The following is a 16310-nucleotide window of genomic DNA, read 5'->3' as shown; positions in this document are numbered from 1 at the left end:
CCCGTCTGTCCTTGGAGGTTTGTGTGTCACTATGATTCTGAACAGATTACAGCAGAGCTTCCAAACTAAGACAGTCTAAGAAGAAAGGCCTGGACATCCACTTCTGAAAATCAGTCAATGCAAACCCAATGGATCACAGCCGTCTAACCTACAACCAACCAAGGGAGTGGCGCACAATTGAGCAGTACTTCATTCCATCGTTCATGGGATCACCATGAGTCAAGGCTGACTCAACAGCAGCTAAGGACAGTATGTGCCATACCATCTAGGATACTCCCCTTGTCTCACTCCTTCAGGAGCAAGGAAGAATGAAGAAAACTAAAGATACAAGGGAAAGATTAGATCAAAGGACTGAATGGGCCACATCCAGACTGAGTCCAGTACAAAGAGATGGTGCCCAGCTACCACCACTGACTACTATAACAGGGATCACAATAGGGATCCAGGACAGAGCTAGAGATAAATGTAGAAAAAAATTCTAACTCAAAAAGAAAGATTAGACTTGCTGGCCTGACAGAGACAGGAGAAACCCTCAGAGTATGGCCCCTGGACACCCTTTCAACCCAGGAATGAGGTCACTCCTGAGGTTTGCCCTTCAGCCAAACATTGAACAGGCCCATGGAACAAAACAAGACTAAAGGGGCGTACCAGCCCTGGGGCAGGGACTGGAAGGTAGGAGGAAGGAGGAAAGCTGGTAATAGGGAACCCAGGGTTGAGAAGGGAGGGTATTGACATGTCGTGGGGTTGTTAACCAATGTCGTAGAAAAATGTGTGTACTGTTTGATGAGAAACTAGTTTGTTCTGTAAACCTTCACCTAAAGTACAATTTTAAAAAAAAGAACAAATACGTGCCATAGATTACTGGCATCCCACTCCCACTGATAAGTACTTCAGCACTTCCAAAAACACGGCCAAATCAAAACCAAAATTCTGTCTTTGAGTGTTACCGATTCCGTATCCATTCGAGTCCAGTTGGAAGGCAGAAACCACACCAATAATTTCAACAAGGAAAAGTTAACATAAAGAATTATTAATTAGTAACAGGGATTCATGACTAAAAGAGGATAAAAGAGAACTCTAATGAATACCTTGGAAATGAGGAAGAGAACAAGGGTTTCTGAGACTAAGACTTTCTTGGACAGAGTATGGCTGTGGCCCATTGGATAGAAAATAAGTTCACTAGCATACAGTAGGGCCAGAGTTGGTCCACAGTCACAGAAATAAGGCTAATAAGCAGGAAACTATGGGCCAGGACTGGCCAACGCGAAGTCTCCTGAGGTACCAACAGGCTGAGCAGGGATGGACAAAGATGCTTTGATATAATAAAAAATACACCAGGAAAAAAAAATGTCTACATGTTCATTTACTTTATTTCAAATAACAAATTGAGGAAAATAATGAAATAAAAATATATATGACCTATGCACCAATATTCATTGCAACACTTTTCACAATAGCCAAAAGGTGGAAACAACCAAAATGCCCAACAACGGAAGAATTGTTGTTAGTTGTTGTTAGGTGCCATCGAGTCGGTTCTGACTCATAGTGACCCTATGCACGATAGAACGAAACACTGCTCGGTCCTGCACCATCCTTACAATCGTTGTAATGCTTGAGCTCATTGTTGCAGCCACTGTGTCAATCCACCTTGTTGAAGGTCTTCCTCTTTTCCACTGACCCTGTACTCTGCCAAACATGATGTCCTTCTACAGGGTCTGATCCCTCCTGACAACAGGTCCAAAGTATGTAAGACGCAGTCTCGCCATCCTTGACTCTAAGGAGCATTCTGGCTGCACTTCTTCTAAGACGGATTTGTTCGTTCTTTTGGCAGTCCATGGTATATTCAATATTCTTCACCAACACCACAATTCAAAGATGTCAACTCTTCTTCGGTCTTCCTTATTCACTGTCCAGCTTTCACATGCATACGATGCGATTGAAAATACCATGGCTTGGGTCAGATGCACCTTAGTCTTCAGGGTGACATCTTTGCTCTTCAACACTTTAAAGAGGTCCTTAGCAGATTTGCCCGATGCAATGTGTGTTTTGATTTCTTGACTGCTGTTTCCATGGCTGTTGATTGTGGATCCAAGTAAAATGAAATCCTTGACTTCTTCAATCTTTTCTCTGTTTATCATGATTTTGCCCGTTGGTCCAGTTGTGAGGATTTTTGTTTTCTTTATGTTGAGGTGTAATCCATACTGAAGGCTATGGTCTTTGATCTTCATGAGTAAGTGCTTCAAGTCCTCTTCACTTTCAGCAAGGAAGGTTGTGTCATCTGCATAATGCAGGTTGTTAATGAGTCTTCCTCCAATCCTGATGCCCCGTTCTTCATATAGTCCAGCTTCTCGTATTATTTGTTCAGCATACAGATTAAATAGGTATGGTGAAAGAATACAACACTGATGCACACTTTTCCTGACTTTAAGCCAATCAGTATCCCCTTGTTCTGTTCAAACAACTGCCTCTTGATCTACGTAAAGGTTCCTCATGAGCACAATAAAGTGTTCTGGAATTCCCATTCTTCGCAGTGTTATCCATAGTTTGTTATGATCCACATAGTCAAATGCCTCTGCATAGTCAATAAAACACAGGTAAACATCCTTCTGGTATTCTCTGCTTTCAGCCAGGATCCATCTGACATCAGCAATGATATCCCTGGTTCCACGTCCTCTTCTGAAACCAGCCTGAATTCTGGTAGTTCCCCGTCCGATACTCTGCTGCAGCCATTTTTGAATGATCTTCAGCAAAATTTTTCTTGTCTGTGATATTAATGATATTGTTCTATAATTTCCACATTCGGTTGGATCACCTTTCTTGGGAATAGGTATAAATATGGATCTCTTCTAGTCAGTTGGCCAGGAAGCTGTCTTCCATATTTCTTGGCATAGACGAGTGAGCACCTGCAGTGTTGCATCTGTTTGTTGAAACATCTCAACTGATATTCAATCAGTTCTTTGAGCCTTGTTTTTCACCAATGCCTTCAGAGCAGCTTGGACGTCTTCCTTCAGTACCATCAGTTCCTGATCATATGTCACCTCTTGAAATGGTTGAATATCGACTAATTCTTTTTGGTATAATGACTCTATGTATTCCTTCCATCTTCTTTTGATGCTTCCTGCATCATTTAATACTTTCCCCATGGAATCCTTCACTATTGCAACTCGAGGCTTGAATTTTTTCTTCAGTTCTTTCAGCTTGAGAAACGCCAAGTGTGTTCTTCCCTTTGGTTTTCCATCTCTAGCTCTTTGCACATGTCATTATAATACTTTACTTTGTCTTCTCAAGAGGCCCTTTGAAATCTTCTGTTCAGTTCTTTTACTTCATCAATTCTTCCTTTTGCTTTAGCTGCTCAACTCTCAAGAGCAAGTTTCAGAGTCTCTTCTGACATCCATCTTGGTCTTTTCTTTCTTTCCAGACTTTTCTTTCCTGTCTTTTCAGTGACCTCTTGCTTTCTTCATGGACAATGTCCCTCATGTCATTCCACAACTTGTCTAGTCTGCAGTCACTAATGTTCAATGGGTGAAATCTATTCTTGAGATGGTCTCTAAATTCAGGTGGGATATACTCAAGGTCATATTTTGGCTCTCATGGACTTGCTCTGATTTTCTTCAGTTTCACCTTGAACTTGCATATGAGCAATTGATGGTCTATTCCACAGTTGGCCCCTGGCCTTGTTCTGACTGATGATATTGAGCTTTTCCATCATCTCTTTCCACAGATGGAGTCAATTTGATTTCTGTGTGTTCCATCTGGTGAGGTCCATGTGTATAGCTGCCATTTATGTTGGTGAAAGAAGGTATTTGCAGTGAAGAAGTCATTGGTCTTGCAAAATTCTATCATTCGCTCTCCAGCATTGTTTCTATCACCAAGGCCATATTTTCCAACTACTGATCCTTTTTCTTTGTTTCCAACTTTCGCATTCCAATCGCCAGTAATTATCAATGCATCTTGATTAGGTGTTCGATCAATTTCAGACTGTAGCAGCTGATAAAAATCTTCTATTTCTTCATCTTTGGCCCTAGTGGTTGGTACATAAATTTGAATAATAGTCGTATTAACTGGTCTTCCTTGTACGCGTATGGATATTATCCTATCACTGACAGTGTTGTACTTCAGGATAGATCTTGAAATTTCCTTTTTGGCGATGCATGCAACACCATTCCTCTTCGAGTTGTCATTCCCAGCATAGTAGACTATGTGATTGTCCAATTCAAAATGGCCAATACCAGTCCATTTCAGCTCACTAATGCCTAGGATATTGATGTTTATGTGTTCTATTTCATTTTTGATGATTTCCAATGTTCCTAGACTCATACTTTGTACATTCCAGGTTCTGATTATTAATGGATGTTTGCAGCTGTTTCTTCTCGTTTTGAGTCATGCCACATCAGCAAATGAAGGTCCTGAAAGCTTTACTCCATCCACATCGTTAAGGTTGACTCTACTTTGAGGAGGCAGCTCTTCCCCAGTTATCTTTTGAGTGCCTTTCAACCTGGGGGGCTCATCTTCCAGCACTATATCAGACAATGCCACTGGTATTCAGATACCAACAAAGTCACACATGAAGGACAGGTTTCAGCTGAGCTTCCAGACTAAGACTGACTAGGAAGAAGGACCCAGCAGTCTACTTCTGAAAAGCATTAGCCAGTGAAAACCTTATGAATAGCAGGACAGAAGAATAGATAAACAAAATGTGGTATATACATACAATGGCGTATTATGTAGCCATAAGGAGAAATGAAGTCCTGATGCACGCCACAACGTGGATGAACCTTGAAAACATTATGCCAAGTAAAATATAAGTCGGTCACAAAATAACAAATACTGTATGGTCTCACTGACATGAAATAAGCCAATATAAAAAATATATAGAAACCAAATAATATTAATGGTTACTAGGGGAAGGAGAGAGGAAGAAAGGGGGAGTTTTTGTTTGGGGGGCATCTAGTTTATGCTAATGGTGGTAGAATGATTTGGAAAAGGATAACAAGAATGGTGGCACAACATGAAAAATGTAATCAACGTTACTAAATCTTAAATGTGGAAGTTGTAGTGCTGGCAAATATTTCCGTATGTATATTTTCACCAGACTAAGAAAAAAAAGCAAAAAAAATATATATATATATATATACACACACACATATGTATGGACCCTTGTCAATAAATGCTTCCTGAGAGCTTCCTCCACCTGATCCAGCCATCTCGTATCAAACTCACCTCTGGGCAAGTTGCATTCAGCTCCCCCCACAGGGCTCCCACTTATGATGCAGCCTCCTAAGTTGTCTGGAGTCATTCTAGCATAGTGATGGTGGTGAACTTTTTGTGCAAGATTACAATAGTAGTTTCTTAAATACAAGAGTCTTTTCTACAGCAGTTTCTTGCATCCTACTTAGGCCACAGAGCATAGCTTGGGAACATCTACCTAAACTTATGTTAAGTACTTGATACTTAGTTTGTTTTAGTATTAATATATTAGTCAAATTAATTTTTTGATATGGATCCAATTTGGCAGTCCATTCAGCCTAGAGCCCCAGGCAGCAGCATTTATAGCTGGTTCCTTTAACCCAGTGCTGAGGCTGGGCTAAGGATAAAGAACAGGAAACCAACTAGATGGTGGAGAATTTCACTAGTTTGCCTTAGGCCAGAGCTCTTCAAAGCTGGCAAGCAGGAAACCATGGGCTGAGGCATGAGCCCTGCCTGCCAAGGTGTCAACAAAATTTGCTGGAGGTTGAGTACCACTGGTTGTCCTGGGTGCCAAAGCAGCCAGTCTGCAAGAGTCAAAAGGGACAAAATGCCCCAGAGCACCAAGAGAAGCCCCTTCCTCCTACAGTGTCCCCCAGGGCGCTGTACTGAAAAACTCAACTTTGTGCCAGCTAGGGAAGGAGACATGTTTACGGGGTCCAGCTCCAATATCACAAGGTAGAGCAAAGCAGGGTGGATTTGGACCTGAGAGTCAATAAATGGATATCTGGCCCAAGAGGTGCTTTCCTATGTTAATAACTGCATAAATGATTATAACTGATCTTTCATTTTTGAAACTCCAACACCCTGGAAAGTAAATGGTTTGCAGCAGGTTTTCATCCATTGTCTCTCTTTACCAGGAGCACCACCCAAAAAGAAAAAGAGAACCATATAGTCATTGAGCACCTGCTGTGTGCCAGCATTGTGCTAGGCACAGAAGCTTACTTTCTTTTGGGTAGAGCTTACATAGTAAGGTCAGCGTATTAGTTTCCTAAGGCTACTATAGCTAATTACCACAAACTTGTTGGCTTAAAACAACAGAAATTTATCCTGTCGCAGTTCTGGAGGTTAGAAGTCCAAAATCAAGGTACCATCAGGGCCATGCTCTTCTGAATGCTCTAGGAGAGAATTCTTTCCTGCCTCTTCCTAAGCTCTGGTGTTGCTGGCAATCCTTGGCGTCACTCCAGTCTCTGCCTGGTCACATGATGTTCTCCCCTTGTGTGTCTTTTCTCCTCTTCTTATAAGCACACCAATTGTACCAGATTAGGGCCCACCCTATTTCAGTATGACCTTATCTTGAGTACATCTGCAAAGAACCCCTTTCCATATAAGGTCACATGCACCAGTACTGGGGTTAGTATTTCAACATATCTTTTTAGAGGACACATAATAGCCAGTGTAAAAATAGTCAAGACTTACATGTGTATAGTTGCAAAGAACAACTGAATTTCAAGTACTACAAATACAAGATTTAAATTCTTTATTACTAGAGGCGTCAATGTGGATTTTTCCTCCATCGTTATTGTTGTTCAGTCAGTTCCAACTCATAGCTACCCTATGTACAACAGAACAAAACACTGCTTGCTCCTGCAACGCCTTCGCAACCGTTGCTATGCTTCAGCCCGTTGTAGCCACTGTATCAATCCATCTCCTTGAGGGTCTCCATCTTTTTCACTGACCCTCTACTTTACCAAGCATGAAGTCCTTCTCCAGGAATTGGTCCCTCCTGATAATATGTCCAAATACATGAGACACAGTCTCACCATCCTCGCTTCCAAAGAGCATTCTGGCTGTACTTCTTCCAAGACAGATTTGTTCATTCTTCTGGATGTCCATGGTATATTCATTATTCTTCACCAACATCATGATTCAAAGGCATCAATTCTTCTTCAATCTTGCTTATTCATTGTCCAGCTCTCACATGCATTTGAGGCAACTGAAAATACCACGGCTTGGGTCAGGCACACTTTAGTCCTCAAAATGACGTCTTTGCTTTTGAACACTTTAAAGATGTCTTTTGCAGCAGATTTGCCCAATGCAATATGTCATTTCATTTCTTCACTGCTGTTTCCATGGGCATTGATTGTGGATGGAGTAAAATGAAATCCTTGACAACTTCAATATTTTCTCCATTTATCATGATGTTGCTTATTGATCCTGTTGTGAGGATTTCTGTTTTATGTTGAGGTGTAATCCATACTGAAGGTTGTAACCTTTGATCTTCATCAGTAAGTACTTCAAGTCCTCTTCACTTTCTGTATTAGTTATCGTTAGTTGTCATTATTTCTTTTTAATTCTTTTTCCTTTCTTTCCTTTATTTCTTCCCTTTAACACTTTAATAGCATATATTATTTTATTATTCCTTGCCTATTAACCCTGGTGGTGCAGTAGTTAAGAGCTATGGCTGCAAACCAAAAGGTCGGCAGTTTGAATCCAACAGCCAATCCTTGGAAACATTATAGGGCAGTTCTACTCTGTCCTATAGGGTCACTATGAGTCAGAATGACTCAATGGCAATGGATTTTGCCTATGGATTTAGTAAATATGTGTTTTTTAATTAATAATGTCCAGTGTTGACAGAATTGATGCCTTTAAATTATGGTGTTGGCAAAGAATATTGAATAAACCATGGACTGCCAAAAGAATGAACAGATCTATCTTGGAAAAAGTACTACCAGAATGCTCCTTAGAAGCAAGGATGGCGAGACTACATCTCACCTATTTTGGACATGTTATTAGGAGGGATCAGTCACTGGAGAAGGACATCATGCCTGGTAAAGTAGAGGGTCAGTAAAAAAGAGGAAGACCCTCAAGGAGATGGATTGACACAGTGGATTCAGCAATGAGCTCAAGCATAACAACAATTGTGAGAATGGTTCAGGACCAGGTCAGTTTTTTGTTCTGTTGTACATAGGGTCGCTATAAGTCAAAATTGACTCAACAGCACCTAACGACAAGTGTTGCCAAGGGTGTAAAGAAATAGGTACACTAATACACTGCTGGAGGTGGTGTATATTGGAGAGCAATTTGAAATTATTTGTTGAATTTATGATAAAGACCCTGAACCAGCAATGCTGCTCCCAGTAATTTAGCTTTCAAAAGCACTTCCATAACTGTGCAAAGTTCCTTACTGAAAAAGTGTGAATAGCACAAATTTCCTTCAGCACAAGTATAGTTAAATAAACCATGGTTTATACACACAGTGAAAAACTATGCAACCCTTGAACACAATGACATGCAACTAGGTGTGCTCATATAAAAACATTGTCTTAGGCTGGGTTCTCTACAGAAGCAAAACCAGGGAAACATATATAGAGAGAGAAAGAGTGAGAGATTTATCTCAAGGAAATGGCTCACACCATTGTGGAGGCTGGCAAGTCCCAAGTCCATGGGTCAGACATCAGACTGGAAGCTTCTTCTGATTCATGTAGCTGCAGGAGCTGACGACCCCAAGATCAACAGCTCAGACAGCAGGATGCTGGCTCATGAGCTACAGAGATTGATGAATCCAAGGTCAGCAGGTAAAATGGCAGGCCTCTGGCTCACAGGCTATGGAGGCTGACAAATCCAAGGTCAGCAGGCAATATAGCAGGCTGCTGGCTCAAGTCCCGAGAACCAGAGGTCAGATGATGATAAGCTGGATGCAGGATCTAGAGTAAGCAGTCGAGCTTTGCCAGAATGTCCATATATGTATTAAATGCAGGCCACACCCCTGAGGAAACTCCTCTTACAACTGATTGGCTGATCACATCAGATCACATCACAGATAATGACTATATCATTACATAACTGCCAAATTACAAGATTACATAACTGCCATCTGCATCTTTACATAACTGCCTGTCATGGATTGAATTATGTCCCCCCAAAAATGTGTGTATGAACTTGGTTAGGCCATGATTCCCAGTATTGTGTGGTTGTCCTCTATTTTGTGATTGTAATTTTATGTTAAGAGGATTAGGGTGTTATTGTAACACCACCCTTACCCAGGTCACCTCCCTGATCTCAAGAGATAAAAGGAAAGGGAAGCAAGCAGAGAGTTGGGGACATCACACCACCACAAAAGCAGTGCCAGAAGCAGAGTATATCCTTTGGACCCGAGGTTCCTGCACTGAGATGCTCCCAGACCAAGGGAAGACTAATGATAAGGAACTTCCTCCAGGGCTGACAGAGACAGAAAGCCTTCCCCTGGAGCCAGTGCCCTGAATTTGGACTTGTAGCCTACTGGACTGTGAGAGAATAAATTTATCTTTGTTAAAGCTGTCCACTTGTGGTATTTCTGTTATAGAAGCACTAGATGACTTCTTAACCACTGAGAGTCATGGCCCAGCCAAGTCGACACACAACCTTAACCATCACAAACATGGCCAGGATAATACCCAAAAACACCCAAGCCAGTTGCCATCAAGTCAATTCTGACTCATGATAACCCATATGTGTCAGAGTAGAGCTGCACTTTCTAGGGTTTTCAATGTGATATTTTAGAAGTAGGTCACCAGGGCTTTCTTCTGAGGCACTGCTGGGTGGATTCAAACTGCCAACCTTTTGGTTAGTAGCCAAGTGCTTAAGAGTCTGAGCCACCCAGGAATTCCAAAATTTATTGTGAGCCGTGTAATTCTCCCTATGGAGGCGCTAGGGAAACATCCTTTCTTGTCTCTCCTAGCTTCAGGTAGCCCCAGGCATTTCTTACTCTTTCTTGGCTTGTAGATGCATCTTCACATGGCTGTGTTTCCCCTGTATTTTTGTGTCTGTTCTCTTTTATAAGGACAGCACTCAGATTAGATTAGGGCACACCCTCCTCTGGTATGACCTCATGTTAATTTAACCGATAACATGTTCAAAGACCCTATTTCCAACTGAAACCTCATTCACAGGTACTAGGAGTTAGGAAGTACTCATATAAAAACATGTCCAAAATATATAGGTAAATGAAAATGCAAATAATGATAGTAATTCAATGTAATTCAAATAATGATAGTAACTATAACAACAGAAAATATTAGTATATGTTTAAGGAAAAGAAAAGCTGAAGAAAAATATCACATAGGATTGAACATGGTCATCTCTGGGAGATGGGATTATGAAGGATTTCCATTTTCGGTATCGACTCGACTGCACTGGGTTATGTTATTTATGAGCTAATATTTATAAATTCTTAGAACAGAGAATGGCACGTAGCAAGTGCTATATAGGGTTTATTGAATAAAACAAAAATAAAATACCAAATGTGTAAATTATATTATGCTTGTTCCAAAAAAAAGGCAAAAATAAAAATGAAAGTTTGGTTAGACCTCATATTTCTTTGAGTGGAGGATTGCCTTTTCAGTGGCCATACTGAGTCTTGCTAAAAATCCTAAATTATTGCTTTCAGCTTGCCTTTCCACCAAAGGATTAAGAAAGTTTTTCACATCTATGTCTCATCCAAGAAATTGTAGAACTCTGAGAAGTGCTGTAAAAGACAATGAATTTAATATCCTATGAAGTTTTCCACTCTTTTGCTTGAGTCATTTTGGAAATATGGCAAAATCTCTGAGTTTGTTCTCACTTAAAAGCTCTTTCATAAAAGGTTTTCATGAACTTCTCTAGACCAGAGACGATGATGGCTTGGACCATGGAAATGGCAATGACAGACATAGAGAAAGAAGATGAATTTTAGACCTCTTTGACCAGTTGTCAAGTCATCTTTGACTCGTGACAACCCCATGTGTGTCAGAGTAAAATTGTGCTGATTTTTTTTTCAGAAGTAGATCATGAGACCTTTCTTATGAGGTACCTCTGGGTAGACTTGAACCTCCAACCTTTCAGTTAGAACTGAGCATATATCACCCATTTGTACCACGCAGGGACTCCTTAGAACTATTTAAAAAAAAAAAAATTTAGGCAGTTAAAAATTAGTAGGACTCATATTACTTTTCAGTTTAAAAGTGATACTGGAGCCCTTAGCAAACTCAGGGAACTTGCCATAATAGCAACAACTTGACCTTGGCTCCAGCTTTTGAAAAAGCTACCCCTGTAGTAAGAAGGAAGAGGAGGAAAGATAGGAGCAAGAGGAAGAGGATAATCTAAAAACCAGTGACATCTTCAGGCAAAAACAGCAATACTAGACATGTATATACAGACCAAATAAATGCTTCAAGATTTCAAAATAGCATTAAATTTTTTGATAGTACCCACCAACATGACATATCTAGTTATGGATTTAATTGTGTCCTCAAAAAAGTTATGTTGAAGTCCTAACCCCTGGTACCTGCAACTGTGGTCTCAGTTGGAGATAGTCTTTGAAGATGTTATCAGTTAACATGAGTAGAGTGGGCCCTAATCCAATCTGAGTGTTGTCTTTACAAAAGAGAACGGACACAGAGAGACACGCAGGGTAAATATGGCCATGTGAAGATGTATCTACATGTCAAGGAAGGCCAACAAACACCTGGAGCTGCCTGAAGCCAAGAGAAACAAGAAAGGATCTCCTCCTAGAGCCTTCAGAAGGAGCATGGCCCAACCAACACCCTGAATTTGGACTACTAGACTCTAGAGCTGTGAGACAATAAATTTTTCTTCTTAGAAACCACCCAATTTATGGTACTTTGTTACAGCAACCCCAGGAAATCAATACATATCTATGAAATGGCAAGAGTAATAATAGTTTCATCAGAACCTGTCTAACTTCAGGGGGGATAATGCTAATCAAGATCAGCATAAGCCTGATCCCTATGAGGTGAAGGTCAGATATATGTGCAACCTCCAAACTTTTTACCAATCTGACACCAGCCGTACTTCTCACAGCACTCTCTACTTCTCTTCAGGGTTTGATAATCTGTTGCGATGGCCACACAAAGCTCAGAGACCACACTTACAATTAAGTGGTTTATTAAGGAAGTATTAGGCAAAGTCTCCTTTTTTCAGAGCAGGACAGCTCTCTCAGCTCCTCTTCACCATGCAGGCCTCCTCTCGGCCGCCTCAGGACAGGCTTCTCTCAGCCTCTTCAGGACAGGCTCCTATCAGCTCCCTCAGGACAGGCTTCTTTCAGTCTCCTCAGGACAGGTTCATCTTGGCCACACCGTCTGTCACCACCAACTCTGCCACAGAGCCCCTTCCAGTCCTGTCGCCACTGACTCCACCAGCAGGCCCCTTCTAGGTCTCTCACTGTCTTCAGTGTTACAGCCCTCGACTCATGTTATAGGTCTTTTAGGAGGTTCCCTGACTCCTCTCTCTTTCTCTCTACTTCTTCTCTCTCCTTTCATCCTTCTGCTTCTTCCTGCTGCTTCTCTTCCTCCTTTTTTCTGTCTGAAAAACCTCTATGGGGTTGGCTGCATATATACATAACTCCTTGTCAATTTCAAGGCATGGACCCTCCCAGTGGGAGGCCACAAACTGATCAATCAATCCCGTCTCTGTAGGCCACAGATACTTTATTTGCATAGTAGGTGTCTTAGGCTGGGCACTCTAAAGGAACAAAACCAGCAAAGTGTATATATGTATAAATATATATCCAGACAGATTTATTTCAAGGAAATGGCTCATGCAGTTGTGGAGGCTCACAAGTTGCAAATCCATGGGTCAGTCATCAGGCTGGAGGCTTCTCCTGACTCATGTGTTTGCAGGAGCTGACAAATGCATAATCTGCAGGTCAGACACCAGGCTACTGGCTCACATCCCAAGAACCAGAGGTCAGAGGATGACGGGTCAGACGTAGGATTGAGAGAGTGAGCTTTGCCAGAATATCCATATATTGGATGCTGGCCACACCCCCAAGGAAACTCTCTTTTCAACTGATTGGCTGCTCACAACAGATCACATCTTGGATGGTGATTACATCATATCAAGCCAAGTTGGCACATAACCTTAACCTTCACAGTAGGGTACAGATACTTTATTTGTATAGTCTTTAGTCACCTCATTTGTATAGTCTGTTGACAAATCCCTGCAAGGTACATACTAATCACAGGGCAGGCTGCCCTTCAGGGCCAGACAAAAAGTATCAAACCAAATGGTCTATAACTTGCCCAGGAAATGTAACAAACCCTCTAGGATAGAAAACTAGGGCAAAGGTAACTCCTCAGGACTTAGGGGAAAATCTTTCAAACTGTTTTTTCTAAAGAACCAAGGCAAAAAGCCACATAAAAGAACTCATTTCACTACAATATCTGTTCTCCAAAGCTGGGAGATAATGCCTGGAATACCTAGGTAACCAAGGAGTATTACAGCAGGATTCCCTGGTTGAGTCCCTCGCTGAGAGAAAGCCAAGTTTGAGACTTCTCCTGGCACTCCTGCAGCCAGGAAATTCATTCTCTTTCCCTGGCAGGAAAAAAGATGTTAAAAAACCAAGGAGTTAAGGGCAAGAAGGAGAAGAAAAGCTAGATTGCTATTTATAGGACAAATCCCAGATGGTTTTCCCACCCATTTTCAAATTTAAGTGCCCTCATCAGCAGAGCAAAACAGTCCACCAAGGACTATGAACATCCATGGACCCTCGGGAAGCTGTAACAAAGAAATGGTGCTTATTTCTAACCTTCCAGGTTGTTCTCTGTGGTTCAGTAAATCCAATTGGCTTGATTAAGAAGCTTCAATACATGAATTGAGCAAGTGCTGGATTTTCAGGAACGAAGAGCATCAGAAGTGGTGAATATCAGGATAAATATGAAGGCTAGTTTTTTCTCCTTTTAAGCTACTTAAAATATATATGACTATTTAAAGCAAATATTGTACCACTGTCTAGCAAGGTTTTCAATATGTATGAGGTGTATCTGTATGTGTAGTTCATATACATCAACTGTAACAAAAGGACAGCAGGTGTGGGAGGAAACTATGTGACTGCAAGTCTTCTACATTTTACGTGAAGTGGTACAATATTAACTACAATCAGACCATGAAAGGCTAGTTAGCATATGAAATCCCTAGAGCAGCAATTTTAAAACAAGGAGAACTACAGCCCCAAAGTCAATGTTATTGCTGTCGGTTCCGACACATAGCGACCCTATGCACAACAGAACAAAACACTGCCTGGTCCTGCGCCATCCTCACAATCTTTGTTATGCTAAGATTTTTATCTTGTACTGTGGAAGCAGATGACATTCATCTTGTCACTGAGCACAGCCTCTGGAAGTGACTTTGAAAATGCTGTCTTTTGCAGAGGTCTGTGCTGGGATCTATGACGTATTGATGGCTTTTATCTTCCTTCATGACAAAGCAGAATTTTTTTAAGTCTACTGACAAGATTTCAGGTAAAGTGGATCTGGGTTCGTAATAGAATGCAGAGAAACCTAACACACAACAATATCTGCTTGTCATCTGTGTTTGTGAGTGAAGACAGACATTGGAACTTAGGTGGCATGGAGGCTGTCTGTAAAGTTCCCAAGGCCACACCACTTTCCGAGGAGCACTCAGTCAGCGACAAACTCAGCATCTATTCCTCCTGAACAGACATCTCCAGAATTCACAGTTCTGCCAGCATCCCATGGACATGCCTAGGACACCTATTCCAATGTTAGTGGAAGGTTTACTCCAGCTTTCAACAGACCTTGCACTCAACTTTGCTGAATCCCATTCCAGACTGTCGGCCCGCGCTCTGCACTTTACTGTCCCATGACTTCCTCAGAAACGATTTTCTAGAAATTGTGGATTTCTTGGAAAGTTTAACATTGAAGAATAAAGAGGAAAAACCTGGATTTTCAAATTTCTGATGGACAGAGTCAACTGCTTGTCAGAGGAATTAATAGCCTCAAGGTTGGGGCTTCTTCTGCTTAATCAGTTGGTGTTCACGGCTAAGAGTTTTCTTCCTCGTCTGCTTGGCCCCAAAAAAGATAATGTACAGGGAGAAAGCCCTTGCTTGCTGTCCCCGGCCCCTTTCCAATCCAGGTGATCCCCATGCTTCTGCAGCTCTTTGAGGTTTCCGAGGAGCACGTGTGGATGATGGTGTTGACTCACGTTGAGGCTTACGTGGAGCCTCACCAGGAGCAGCTGAAGAAAGTCATCTTGCTGCAGGTATTGCTGGGCCTGCAGGACACCATCATGGCTGTTACTCTCCATAGCCTAGCAGTGATGGTCTCTCTGCTTGGACCAGAGGTAGCTGTGGGAGGAGAAAGAACCAAGATCTTCAAATGTACTGTCCCAAGTTTTACTAAAGCTACCGACCTTTTCCCAGAAAAATAAATTCAGAGGACAGTGAAAACTTCCAACCAAATTGCAAAAAGTCCGAAGAGTGACCTGATTGGAGTGAGCCTAAGGAGCCTGAAAACAAACTGTCAATATACAGATTTAGCCTAGAGAGCCATGTGATGCTGGCCAAGTCCCCATTCACTGCAAAGGAGGAGTCTTGGGATGACTTTGAGCCCAGTAACTTAGATACTGAAATAAACCTTGGAGGTGAAATCTCTGTTGCAAGATCTGTTACCTCAGGGGAGCAAAAGCCCATTCCTGCTTGGCTTCTGTTCGCTGAAGAGTCTAGGCCTTTGAAATCAAGCCTATCTCCAAAGACCAGGCTTGTAGAAAGGGGGGATGACCCAAACCACATCAAGCCACCAAAATGTTATCACAAGAAAGGCCCCTTAAGGTTCCGTCAGAACTTGGCTTAGGAGAGGAGTTTACCATTGAAGGAAAAAGAAGCCAGTACATGGTCCTGAATTGGACTGATTTGCTGATTTGATCCCAGAAATTAAACCTTCAGCTGCTTTTCTTATTTTACCTGAATCGAGGACAGAAATGATGGTTCCCAACAAGAATGATAGCTCACCCATGATGCAGTTTTCCTCAAAATTTACTGCAGCAGAAATTACTGAGGGAGAGGCTGGTGGCTGGGGAGAAGAAGGGTTGCTGAACAGGGAAGATAATAACTGCTGACAACAGGTGTGAATTAAACTTTAAAAAAAAAAAAGATTACCTTTTTCTTTAATCAAATTAATATTTTAAAAGCAGGCTGTAAGGACAAGAAGACCCAGAGCAGCCTGTTCTTCCCATGCCAGGAGCTCTCTTCCCATCTGTGCCAACTGAAGTGTGAGACTTCAAGTGGTGGCTGAAAGCCCGAGGAGGGGGAGGCCTCAGTACTGGTTTCTAGGAGGAAGAGCCTAAGT

The 16310-nt window shown here is 41.7% G+C and overlaps 1 pseudogene; it reads left to right on the top strand.

Annotated features, from left to right (window-relative positions):
• The first annotated feature begins 12243 nt into the window (after window positions 1–12243).
• LOC126060143 (protein-associating with the carboxyl-terminal domain of ezrin-like) lies at window positions 12244–16080 on the top strand (annotated as a pseudogene).
• Window positions 16081–16310: the final 230 nt, after the last annotated feature.

This window comes from Elephas maximus, chromosome 1 (assembly GCF_024166365.1).
Source record: "Elephas maximus indicus isolate mEleMax1 chromosome 1, mEleMax1 primary haplotype, whole genome shotgun sequence".
NCBI lineage: Eukaryota > Metazoa > Chordata > Mammalia > Proboscidea > Elephantidae > Elephas > Elephas maximus.
The sequence above is the reverse complement of the archived record's forward strand: the minus strand, read 5'-3'. Positions and strand labels throughout refer to the sequence as shown.